We start from the raw sequence: 13,241 nt of genomic DNA, 5'->3' as shown, positions 1-13,241 counted from the left end.
CTGTGCCACTGAGCAGAAAAGTAGGAGCCTGGCCAAAGGGGGGTAGTGATGGAGTGAGGGAGACGCTATTTACAAATCAGCTCTTATTAACATGATGGTCTGGTGCGCTGAAGAGGGAAGATGGTGGCCTCAGAGCAGAGAGCTGTAGAGCAGAGTTAGTGAAATCTGAAGGAACCAGCACCAAGCATGGTGGTTTGGATTTGTATTTCTCTCCTATGAACTAGTGTTCCCTTAGAGCCAACTCAGAATAACACCTTTTTTTCCCCCAAGGCCTGGATGTGTACTACTCTGTCACTGAACTTCATGAAAAGTTCCAAAAGTATCGCTCTTTAGCAAGGAGGTTTAATTTTCCCCATATGATACAAAGACTCTGAGAGATCCAAGTCAATAAATGATCTTTTTTCTTTTACAAGCCTAGAATTTATTTTTAGATATTAATTCAGTTAGAGACCATGTTGTGAATGCATATATAATTTTTAAATCCTTGTTCCATTTATGATGTACATTAATGCGATGATGCTCAGCTATCTTTATTTTTCTCACACCACAAAGCAGCATACTATCTTACTAATTTATTTTATTTACATTATCTTCCCTCATTAGAATGTAAACTCCAGGAGGACAGGTGTGTGTGTCATGTGTGCGCCTGCTCACCCTTTGCTCAGTGTTGCTATCTCCAGCATCTGTAACATGCCTCTGATCCAGGCTGAAAGGGCAGGTAACTCTCTCTTCCTTGGTAGCAACATTAAACAATAAGGTCATGTAAGTTTTCTTTCTCGAATCCCCTTTTCAGGAAAAACCCAAGTAAGTTCTGAACAAAGATTACCCAAAGGAATTTTGAAAGCATTATGTTCCATTTGTTGCTATGTTCTGATTTTTTCTTTTTCTTTCTAAGAAAGATCAACAGCAATCATTTACTTGAGATTTACTTGAGAATTGCTACAATGTATCATTTAATCTTTTTGTGAATAGAGGGAAAAGTTATTAATATATTTTGAGTATTAAGGGGACTTTAAGCTTATGAAGAGTAATTTGACTAAGATAATAAGACTAAGATAATAAGATAATAATAAGTATACATAATAAGTATAAAAATAAGTATAAGATAATAAGGTAATAACAAATGTAATAACAAGATAAGGCTAAGAGTCTCCCAGGATAATGTCACCACTTATTCAAAACATCTGGTGTGCATAGAACTCCTGACAAGATGACGGTTTCAGAGTAAAAGAGGTGCATCTGTTGGAACGAAGGGACTTTTACTGGGACAACTGATAGAGGGGAGAGCAAGAATTCCTTCCAAGTGAACAAAGTTCTGTCTCCCAAAAAAGTCAATGTCTAACCTCTTGCCTAAACGATACTGATCTAAACGATACTAAACATCTACAATAAAAGGGACAGGTTTGAGTTTTGGCTCCCTCTGTGTAATTCTGAATAAGTTCCTTAGTCTGTCTGAGCTCTTGGTTCTGCACTTGTAAACTCTATCTTCGATCACAGAATATTTACACAGTTTCTAGTTTTTCTCTAACAATAACAGCATTGTAGCTAAATTTTGCATTCACATTTATTTTCTTGCAATGAAAGAGTGCCCAGAAATAACAAATCATGTGTCTTTTTATGGACATGAAATTATGTTCCCAATACATTGTTAGGTTGAAAACAGCAGATTAGGTCAGGCGTGGTGGCTCATGCCCGTAATCTCAACGCTTTGGGAGGCCAAGGCAGGAGGATTTCTTGAGCTCAGGAATTCATGACCAGCCTGGACAACATAGTGAGACCTTGTCTTTGCAAGACTTTTTTTTTTAATTAGCCAGGTGCGGTCACATGTACCTGTATTCCCAGCTACTCCAGAAGCTGAGGCACGAGGATCACTTGAGCCCAGGAGTTTGAGGCTGCAGTGAACTGTGATCACACCACTGTACTCCAGCCTGGGTAACAGAGTGAGACTCTATCTCAAAAAAAAAAAAAAAAAAAAAAAGCAGATTATAGGAATGTGTGTAAAATTATCAAATGATTATCAAATAATAGCTGTAATAACAGCTAACATTCATTGTGCTTACATGTTAGGACCATTGCTAAGTCATTTACATAGATTATTTTGTTAAAACTTCATAATAACCCTCTGATGTAGCTACTATTATTATTTCTAATTTACAGAAGAAGACATTCAGACTTTAAATATTAATAGCAGTCATCCTGGTGGTTGAATCATGACTATTTAAAAATTTATAATTATTGTTTATTTGATACTTTCTATTTTTCAACTTTGAACACATATCGCTTGTGATAGTGTGGTGAAATATACGTAACATTTACCATTTTAGCCACCTTTAAGTACAATTCAGTGGCATTAAGTCAGTTCACAATCTTATGCAGTTATCAGCTTGCCTACTTACAGAACTTGTTCACCATCCTAAACAGAAAGTTTGTTCCCACTAAACAATTCCCCATTGTCCCCAGTCCCCAGCTCCTGGAAACTTCTCTTCTACTTTCTGTCTCTGTGAATTTGCCTTTTCTAGGTGGCTCATATCAGTGGAATCATGCAATATTTTCCTTTTGTGTCTGGCCTTTTTCACTTAGCATATTTTAGAGATTCATTCAACTTGTAGCATGTGTCAGAATTTCATTCCTTTTAAAGGCTGAATAATATTCCATTGAAAGTCTATACCACATTTTGCTCATCCATTCACCTGTTCATGTGAATATATACATATTGGTTTTCAAATAGGAAAACAATATTTTTGTTTTTATTTTTTTAAAGATGGAGTCTCGCTTTGTCGCCCAGGCTGGAGTGCAGTGACGCAAACTCGGCTCACTGCAACCTCCACCTCCCAGGTTCAAGTGATTCTCCTAACTCAGCCTCCCGAATAGCTGGGACTACAGGTGCGTGCCACCACACCTGGCTAATTTTTTTGTACTTTTAGTAGAGACAGAGTTTTACCACATTAGCCAGGATGGTCTCGATCTCCTGACCTCGTAATCCGCCCACCTCGGCCTCCCAAAGTGCTGGGATTACAGGTATGAGCCAATCGCTCCTGGCCAGGAAAACAGTATTTTTAATTAAATTCAGTAACATTTCTTTCCCCCAGGTAAGATTGCTATAAGGTTTAAATGATACAATGTATGTATCATTGGAAAAGTATAAAATGCTTTTTGAATAGTGGTAATTATTTTCAACAATGGTTTCTCTTAAACCTCTCACTCTTTCAAGTCTTGGGAAACATCAGAAAGACACATTTTCTAGTTCTTTGAGGGTGGTGGAGTTACTCTGTGGCAGATGGACCACATCGGATAATGGCTTCTTGCCTCATTGTTTCTAGGCCCTTCATTTGCATAAATAGTTCAAGTTTTCTCAACAATAATTTTTGAACTATCCTCTCATAGAACAGCTGGTTGGACTGGCAAACCGAATCCAGCAGCACATTAAAAAGTTTTTCCACCATGATCAATTTGACTTCATCCCTGGGATGCAAGGCTGGTTCAACATATGCAAATCAATAAATGTAATCCATCACATAAACAGAACCGATGACAAAAACCACATGATTATCTCAAAAGATGCAGAAAAGGCCTCTGATAAAATTCGACACACCTTCATGCTAAAAAGACTCAAGGCCAGGTGCGGTGGCTCATGCTTGTAATCCCAGCACTTTAGGAGGCCATGGGGAGTGGATCAGCCTGAGGTCAGGAGTTCAAGACCAGCCTGACCAACATGGAGAAACCCCCTCTCTACTAAAAATACAAAATTAGCTGGGCGTGGTGGCACATGCGTAATCCCAGCTACTCAGAATGCTGAAGCAGGAGAATCGCTTAAACCCAGGAGGTGGAGGTTGTGGTGAGCTGAGAACATACCATTGCACTCCAGCCTGGATATCAAGAGTGAAACTAAAAAAAACAAAAAAACAAAAAACCCACACTCAATAAACTAGGTATTCATGGAACAAATCTCAAAGTAATATGAGCTATTTATGACAAATCCACAGCCAATATCACATTGAATGGGCAAAAGCTGGAAGCATTCCATTTGAAAACTGGCACAAGACAAGAATGCTCTCTCTCACCACTCCCATTCAACATAGTATTGCAAGTTCTGGCCAGGGCAATCAGGCAACAGAAAGAAATAAAGGGTATTCAGACAGGAAGAGAGGAAGTCAAATTGTCTCTGCTTGCAGATGACATGATTGTATATTTAGAAAACCCCATCATCTCAGCCCCAAAACTCTTTAAGCTGATGAGCGACTTCAGCAAAGCCTCAGGATACAAAATCAATGTGCAAAAATCACAAGCATTCTTATACACCAATAACAGACAAACAGCCAAATCATGAGTGAACTCCCATTCACAATTGCTACAAAGAGAATAAAATACCTAGGAATACAACTTACAAGGGATGTGAAGGACCTCTTCAAGGAGAACTACAAACCACTGGGCAAGGAAATGAAAGGACACAAACAAATGGGAAACATTCCATGTTCATGGTTAGGAAGAATCAATATCATGAAAATGGCCATACTGCGCAAGGTAATTTATAGATTCAATGCCATCTTCATCAAGCTACCATTGACTTTCTTCACAGAATTAGAAAAAACTATTTTAAATTTCAAGTGCAACCAAAAAGGAGCCTGTATAGCCAAGATAATCCTAAGTAAAAAGAACAAAGCTGGAGGCATCACGCTACCTGACTTCAAACTATACTACCAGACTACAGTAACCAAAACAGCATTGGTACTGGTACCAAAACAGAGATACAGACCAATGGAACAGAACAGAGTCCTCAGAAATAATACCACACATCTACAACCATCTGATCTTTGACAAACCTAACAAAAACAAGCAATGGGGAAAGGATCCCCTATTTAATAAATGGTGTTGGGAAAACTGGCTAGCCATAGGCAGAAAACTGAAACTGGACCCCTTCCTTATACCTCATACAAAAATTAACTCAAGATAGATTAAAGACTTAAACGTAAGGCCTAAAACCATAAATACCCTAGGGGAAACCTAGGCAATACCATTCAGGACATAGGCATGGGCAAAGACTTCGTGACTAAAACACCAAAAGCAATGACAACAAAAGCCAAAATTGACAAATGGGATCTAATTAAAGAGCTTCTGCACAGCAAAAGAAACTATTATCAGAGTGAACAGGCAACCTACAGAATGAGAGAAAATTTTTGCAATCTATCCATCTGACAATAGGGTAATATCCAGAATCTATAAGCAACTTAAACAAATTTACAAGAAAAGACAAACAACCCTATCAAAAAGTGGGTGAAGGATATGAACTAACACTTCTCAAAAGAAGACATTTATGCGGCCGACAAACTTATGAAAAAGAACTCATCATCACTGGTCATTAGAGAAATGCAAATCAAAACCACGATAAGATACCACTCCATGACAGTTAGAATGGAGATCATTAAAAAGTCAGGAAACATGCGGGACACGGTGGCTTATGCTTGTAATCCGCCTGGGAGGCCCAGGAGGGCAGATTGCCTGATGTCAAGAGTTTGAGACTAGCCTGATCAACATGGTGAAACCCCATGTCTACTAAAAATACAAAAATTAGTCGGGCATGGTGGTGGGCACCTGTAATCCCAGCTACTTGGGAGGCTGAGGCGGAAGAAGTCACTTGAACCTGGGAAGTGGAGGTGGCAGTGAGCCGAGACCAGGCCATTGCACTTCAGCCTGGGCAACAAGAGAGAAACTCTGTCTCAAAAAAAAAAAAAAAAAAAAAAGGTCAGGAAAAACCAAATGCGAGAGAGGATATACAGAAATAGGCACGCTTTTACACTGTTGGTGGGAGTGTAAATTAGTTCAACCATTGTGGAAGACAGTGTGATGATTCCTTAAGGATCTAGAACCAGAAATATCATCTAACCCAGCAATCCCATTACTGGATATATACCCAAAGTATTACAAATCATTCTACTATAAAGACACATGCACATGTATGTTTATTGCAGCACTGTTCACAATAGCAAAGGCTTGGAACCAACCCAAATGCCCATCAATGATAGACTGGATAAAGAAAATGTGGCACATATACACCACGGAATACTGTGCAGCCATAAAAAAGGGTAAGTTCATGTCCTTTCCAGGGACATGGATGAAGCTGGAAACCATCGTTCTGAGCAAACTAACATAGGAACAGAAAACCGAACACTGCATGTTCTCACTCATAAGTGGGAGTTGAACAATAAAACGTATGGACACAATGAAGTAAACATTGCACGCTGGGGCCTGTTGTGGGGTGGGGAGCAAGGGGAGGGATAGCATTAGGAGAAATACCTAATGTAGATGACAGGTTGATGAGTGCAGCAAACCACCATGGCACATGTATACCTATGTAACAAACCTGCACGTTCTGCACATGTATCCCAGAACTTAAAGTATAATAATAATTTTTTTAAAAAAGGAGAGCTGCTTGGGGCATGGGGCTATGTTATTCTACACTAGTATTACAAATTTATTTTCTTTAGGGATGCCGCGGTGAAAGGATTGCTTGGAGCCAGGAGTTCGAGACCAACCTCAGCAACAAAGTGAGACCCTGCCTCTACAAAAAAGTAAAAAAATTTAGTCAGATGTGATGGCATGTGTCTGTACTCCCAGCAACTTGGGAGGCTGAGGTGGGAGGATAGGTTTAGCCCAAAAGTTCGAGGCTACAGTGAGGTGTGATTACACCACTGCACTCCAGCCTGGGCAAAAGAGCAAGACCCTGTCTCCAAACTAAGTAAATAGGCTGGGTGCAGTGGCTCATGCCTGTAATCCCAGCACTCTGAGAGGCTGAGGTGAGCAGATCACTTGAGGTGAGGAGTTTGAGACCAGCCTGGCCAACATGGCGAAACCCTGTCTCTACTGAAAAAAAAAACAAAAACAAAAAAAAACAAAAGTTAGCCAGGTGTGGTGGTGTGTGCCTGCAGTCCCAGCCACTTAGGAGGGTGATGCAGGAGAATTGCTTGAACCTGACAGGAGGTTGCAGTGAGCCGAGATCATTCCACTGCACTCCAGCCTGGGTGGTAGAGTGAGACTCTGTCCCCAAAAACAAACAAAAAAACAAACAAAAAACAGTAAATAAACATTTGAAAAAGTTTTTCTTTTGTAGAAAGAAATGTTTCCTATAGTATGTTTCTTAAGACTTAGTAACCACTGACTTTTCTCAAAATTGATAAATCAGTAGCAAACACTATATTAATAGCAATGTTATTGGAATGCTGTAGAGCTATTAGATCCCTAGGAGTTTTAGAAATCATGAAGGATGGAATTTGAATTGAGAAGCAGTTGAAACAATTGGCCAGGCCTATGGGTAGGGAGAACCCCCGCAGCTGACCTGGGTTTTGACTAGATTAAGCAGATGATCATGAGGTCATAAGATGTAAGATAGGTGAGCTGCAACAATATTTGGTTGGAACAATGAGGATATGGTAGAGAGAAGCCTGGCAATGGCACTGGACTAAAGCCAGGGAGCTTAGGGCACTAGAGTGTCCAAGATGGCTGCAGGGAAGGCAGGGGGAGGGTACTAATTGGTGAAAGACACTGAAGACAGACATTACATTTCCTCTGCTTTGCAATTTGTCCACGGACGGATGGCTCAGGTAACCTCGTGGCTTGTACGCTGCTGCAGTGAGGCATGCCGTTGAGGCAAGGAGAGGATCATATTGAATTTGGAGTCCACAGATAGAAATTTGATTCCAAATTTAATTATAGATTTGGGCAGTCATTCTAGCCCCAGTCTTATTTCAAGCTCCAGAAAGTGATTTTGGTAACCTCTGACTCATTTTCTGTCTCATCAGATTACTTGCCTTTTTTGGGAGGATACTATCTTGCGTCAGGTATTATGCAAGACAAGGGAGCTATAACAATAGTCGAACATGATTTTTGCCCTCCTATGGGAGAGACTGATCAAGCAACCTAATGATTACAGAAATGTGAAGTATTATTTTAGAAAAACAACATGCAGGAATACAGAGGAAAAGCACTTAGCACCTTCTTAACTGAGAGCAGGGTATGTTTGGTTAGAGATTATTGTCAAATGAGCAGATGCTTGAGTTTATTCTGAATGTTAGGAAGGATGTGAGTTGAGGGTCCAAGATAATTACATAAAGTTTGGATTTATCACTGAAGAGGTGGCATTTAAGCTACAGGTATGGATCATATTACCCAAGGAAAGTGTAACAACCTATAAAATGCCAATAGTTAAGAAAAAAGGAGAGTAAGAGAAGCTTGAAAAGAAGAAGCCAGAAGAGTAAAAGAAAAACCAGAAGAGAGTTGTCAGAAAGAGAAGGTAAGCCGAGCATGGTCCACAACATCGAATGCTACAAAAGTCAAGTCAAATAAGCATTGAAAATGTTAATTTTGTTTTTCAACCTGGGGCTCACTGAAGAGCCAAGCAAAGGGGGTTTCTGGGATGCTGGAGGTGAAGGCATATTGCAGTGAGTGGAGGAGTGAGTAGAAGGGGAGAGCAAAGACAAGGAGGATAAATAATTCTTACAGAGTATTAAATGAAGCAAAGAAGAGCATGGTGATGGAAATTGAGTGAAAAGCTAACTTTTTCTCTTTTTCATTTATTTCTAAGATAGTAGTAGTTGGAGTAAATTGACAGAAAAACGGAAGACAGTGGTAGAGAGGAAGGAGTTGAAGCTAGAGAAGGAAAAAGTTATACATATTTTTCTTACCAAAATGAAATGCTACTGTACCTACTGTTTTGCAATATTTTTTCAATCACCTTGCATTTTAGTACATTTTAAATTTTATCTATATTTCAAAACATCCCTGAACATTTGTGGCAGAATTTTAAAGAAAATATTTTTGTTTATCACATGTTTACACTCATTAAATAAAAAGGGAACATAGAGAAAACCTGAAAGATGACAATTATCCACAGTATCACCACTCCAAAAGATTATCTTAGCAATTTTGCATGTCATTTTTTTCTAGTTTTCACATACATAAAGACTAGGCTTGTTGCGTGTAAATGTTTTATATAGTTCAAATTATGCTCTGTACACAATTTTGTATTTGACTTTTAATAGTTAACATTATTTATAAATATTTTTCATGGTATTGCTGGTTTTTTTTTTTTTTTTTTTTTTTTTTTTTTTTTTGAGATAGTCTTCCTATGTTGGCCAGGCTGGTCTTGCACTCTTGGGCTCAGGTGATCCTCCTGCCTCAGCCTCCCAAATAGCTGGGATTACAGGCATGTACCACCATGGCCAACCATGTATATATATGTATTTATGTCAACTTGTATTTTAGAATCAGGTCTTACATGTGCAGGTTTGTTACAAAGTTACATTACATAATGCTGAGGTTTGAAGTACAAATGAATCTGCCACCCAGGTAGTGAGCATAGTACATAGTAGGTAGTTTTTCCAACCCTTAACATCCTCTCTCTTCCTAACCTCTTGTATTCCCCAGTGTCTATTGTTTCCACTTTTATGTCCATGAGTACCCAATATTTAGCTCCCACTTATAAGTGAGAACATGTGGTATTCAACTTTCTGTTCCTGCATTCATTCACTTAGGATAATTTTAGTTTCCAGCTACATCCATGTTGCTGTGAAGGAAAGGATTTCATTCTTTTTTACGGCTAGGTAGTATTCCATGGTGTATATGTTCCCCATTTTCTCTATCCAGTCCACCATTGACTGGCACCTGGGTTGATTCCATATCTTTGCTATGCTGAATAGCACTGCGATGAATATAAAGGTACTTGTATCTTTTTGGTAGAATGATTTATTTTCCTTGTGTATTAGTACATTTTCATGCTGCTATAAAGACATACCCAAGACTGGGCAATTTACAAAAGTAAGAGGTTTAATGGACTCACAGTTCTGTGTGGCTAGGGAGGCCTCACAATCATGGCAGAAGACAAAAGGCACATCTTACATGGCAGCAGACAAGAGAAGAGTGAGAGCCAAGTGGACGGGGTTTCCCCTTATAAAACCATCAGATCTCCTGAGACTTATTCACTACCATGAAAACAGTATGGGGGAAACTGCCCCCATGATTCAATTATCTTCCACTGGGTCCTTCCCATAACATGAAGGACTTATGCGAGCTGTAATTCGAGATGAGATTTGGGTGGGGACACAGCCAAACCATATCATCTTGGTTATATACCCAGCAGTGGGACTGCTGGGTTGGATGGTATTTCAACTTGCAGTTCTTTGAGAAATCTCCAAACTGCTCTCCACAGTGGCTGAACTAATGTACGTTCCCACCAACAATGTATGTGTTCCCTTTTCTCTGCAGCCTTGCCAACATCAGTTGTTTTTTGACTTTCTAACAAAAGCCATTCTGACTGGTGTGAGATGGTATCTCATTGTGGTTTTGATTTGCATTTTTCTGATGATTCATGATGATGAACATTTTTTCATATGCTTGTTGGCCACTTGTATGTTTTCTTTTGAGAAGTGTCTGTTCATGTCCTTTCCCCACTTTTTAATGGAGTTGCTTGTTTTTTGCTTATTGATTTGTTTAAGTTCCTTAAAGATTCTGGATATTAGACCTTTGTTGGATGCGTAGTTTGCAAATATCTTCTCCCATTCTGTAGGTGGTCTGTTTACTCCCTTACTGTGAAGAAGCTCTTCAGCTTAATTAGGTCCCATTTGTCAGTTTTTGTTGCTTTTGAGGTCTTAGCCGTAAATGCTTTGCCAGGGCTGATATCAAGAAGGATAGTTCCTAAGTTTTCTTATACATTTTTTATAGTTTGAGGGATCACACTTCAGTTAATCCATCTTGAGTTAATTTTTGTAGATGGTGATATGTAGGGGTCCAATAAATGGTGATCCGTAGGGATCTGATATGGTTTGGCTGTGTCCCCACCCAAATCTCATCTTGAATTCCCACATATTGTGGGAAGGACCTGATAGGAGGTAATTGAATCATGGGAGCAGGTCTTTCTCATGCTGTTCTCATAATAGTGAATAAGTCTCATGAGATCTGCTGGTTTTATAAGGGGGAGTTTCCATACGCAAGCTTTCTTCTCTTGTGTGCTGCCATGTGAGATATGCCTTTCACCTTCCACCATGATTTTGAGGCCTCCCCAGCCAGGCAGAACTGTAAGTCCATTAAACCTCTTTTTCTTCTCAGTTTTGGGTATGTCTTTATCAGCAGTGTCAAAATGGACTAATACAGTAAATTGGTGCCAGTAGAGTGAGGCACTGCTGAAAAGATACCTGAAAATGTGGAAGCAACTTTGAAACTGGGTAACAGGCAGAGATTGGAAGAGGTTGGAGGGCTCAGAAGAAGATAGGAAAATGTGGGAAAGTCTCGAACTTCCTAGAGACTTTTTGAATGGCTTTGACCAAAAGGCTGATAGTGATACGGACAATGAAATCCAGGCCGAGGTAGTCTCGGATGGAGATGAGAAACTTGTTGGGAACTGGAGTAAGCATGACTCTTGTTATGTTTTAGCAAAGAGATTGGCAGTATTTTGTCCCTGCCATAGACATTTGTGGAACTTTGACCTTGAAAGAGATGATTTAGGATATCTGACAGAAGAAACGTCTAAGCAGCAAAGCATGCAAGAGGTGACTTGGGTGCTGTTAAAGGCATTTAGTTTTATAAGGAAAACAGAGCATAAAAATTTGGAAAATTTGCATCCTGACAATGTGATAGAAAAGAAAATCCCATTTTCTGAGGAGAAATTCAAGCTGGCTGCAGAAATTTGCATAAGTAATGAGGAGATGAATGTTAATCCCCAAAACAATGGGGAAGATGTCTCCAGGGCATGTCAGAGGTCTTCATGGCAGTCCTTCCCATTACAGGCCTTGAGACGGAGGAGGAAAAAAATGGTTCTGTGGGCTGGGCCCAGGACCCCTCTGTTGTGTGCAGTCTAGGGACTTGCTGCCCTGCATCCCAGCTGCTCTAGCCGTGACTAAAAGGGGCAAAGGTGCAGCTTGGGCTGTGGCTTCAGAGGGTGCAAGCCACAAGCCTTGGCAGCTTCCACATAGTTGAACCTGTTAGTACACAGCAGTCAAGAATTGAGGTTGTGGAACCTCCACCTAGGTTTCAGAGGATGTATTGAAATGCCTAGATGTTCAGGCAGAAGTTTGCTGCAGGGGTGGGGCAGTCATGAAGAACCTCTGCTAAGGGAGTGTAGAAAGGAAATGTGGGGTGGGAACCCCCACAAAGACAGAGTCCCCACTGCGGTGCTGCCTAGAGGAGATGTGAGAAAAGGGCTACCATCCTCCAGACTCCAGAATAGTAGATCCACCAACAACTTGCATTGTGTGCCTGGAAAAGCCACAGACACTGAATACCAGCATGTGAAAGCAGTTGGGAGGGAGACTGTGCCCTGCAAAGCCTCAGGGACAGAACTTCCCTAGTCTATGGGAACTCACCTCTTGCAGTAGCATGACCTGGATGTGAGACAAGGAGTCAAAAGAGATCATTTTGGAACTTTAAGATTTGACTGCCCCATTAGATTCTGGACTTCCATGGGGCCTGTAGCACCTTTCTTTTGGCCAATTTCTCCCATTTGAAATTACTGTATTTACCCAATACCTGTACCCCTATTGTATCCAGGAAGTAACTAATTGGCTTTTGATTTTACAGGCTCACAGGCAGAAGGGACTTGCCCTGTCACAGATGAGACTTTGAACTGTGGACTTTTGAGTTAATGCTGAAATGAGTTAAGATTTTGGGAGACTGTTGGGAAGGCATGATTGGTTTTGAGATATGAGGACATGAGATTTGGGAGAGGCCAAGGGTGGAAGGATATGGTTTAGCTGTGCCCCCACTCAAATCTTATCTTGAATTTTTTTTTTTTTTTGAGACAGAATCTCACTCTGTTGCCCAGGCTGGAGTGCAGTGGTGTGATCTCGACTCACTGCAAGCTCTGCCTCCCAGGTTCACGCCATTCTCTTGCCTCAGCCTCCCAAGTAGCTGGGACTACAGGCGCCCGCCATCACGCCTGGCTAATTTTTTGTATTTTTAGTAGAGATGGGGTTTCACCATGTTAGTCAGGATGGTCTTGATATCCTGACCTTGTGATCCACCCACCTCGGCCTCCCAAAGTTCTGGGATTACAGGTGTGAGCCACCATGCCCGGCCCACATCTTGAATTTTTACATGTTGTGACAGGGATGTGGTGGGAGGTAATTGAATCATGGAGGCAGGTCTTTCCCATGCTGTTCTCATTTTAGTGAACAATCTCACTAGATCTGATGGTATTATTAAGAGGAGTTTCCCTGCGCAAGCTTTCTTCTTTTGTCTGCCACCATGTGAGACATGAC

The sequence above is a fragment of the Chlorocebus sabaeus genome, chromosome 7 (genome assembly GCF_047675955.1).
Source record: "Chlorocebus sabaeus isolate Y175 chromosome 7, mChlSab1.0.hap1, whole genome shotgun sequence".
Lineage (NCBI taxonomy): Eukaryota > Metazoa > Chordata > Mammalia > Primates > Cercopithecidae > Chlorocebus > Chlorocebus sabaeus.
Note: the sequence above shows the minus strand (reverse complement) of the source record.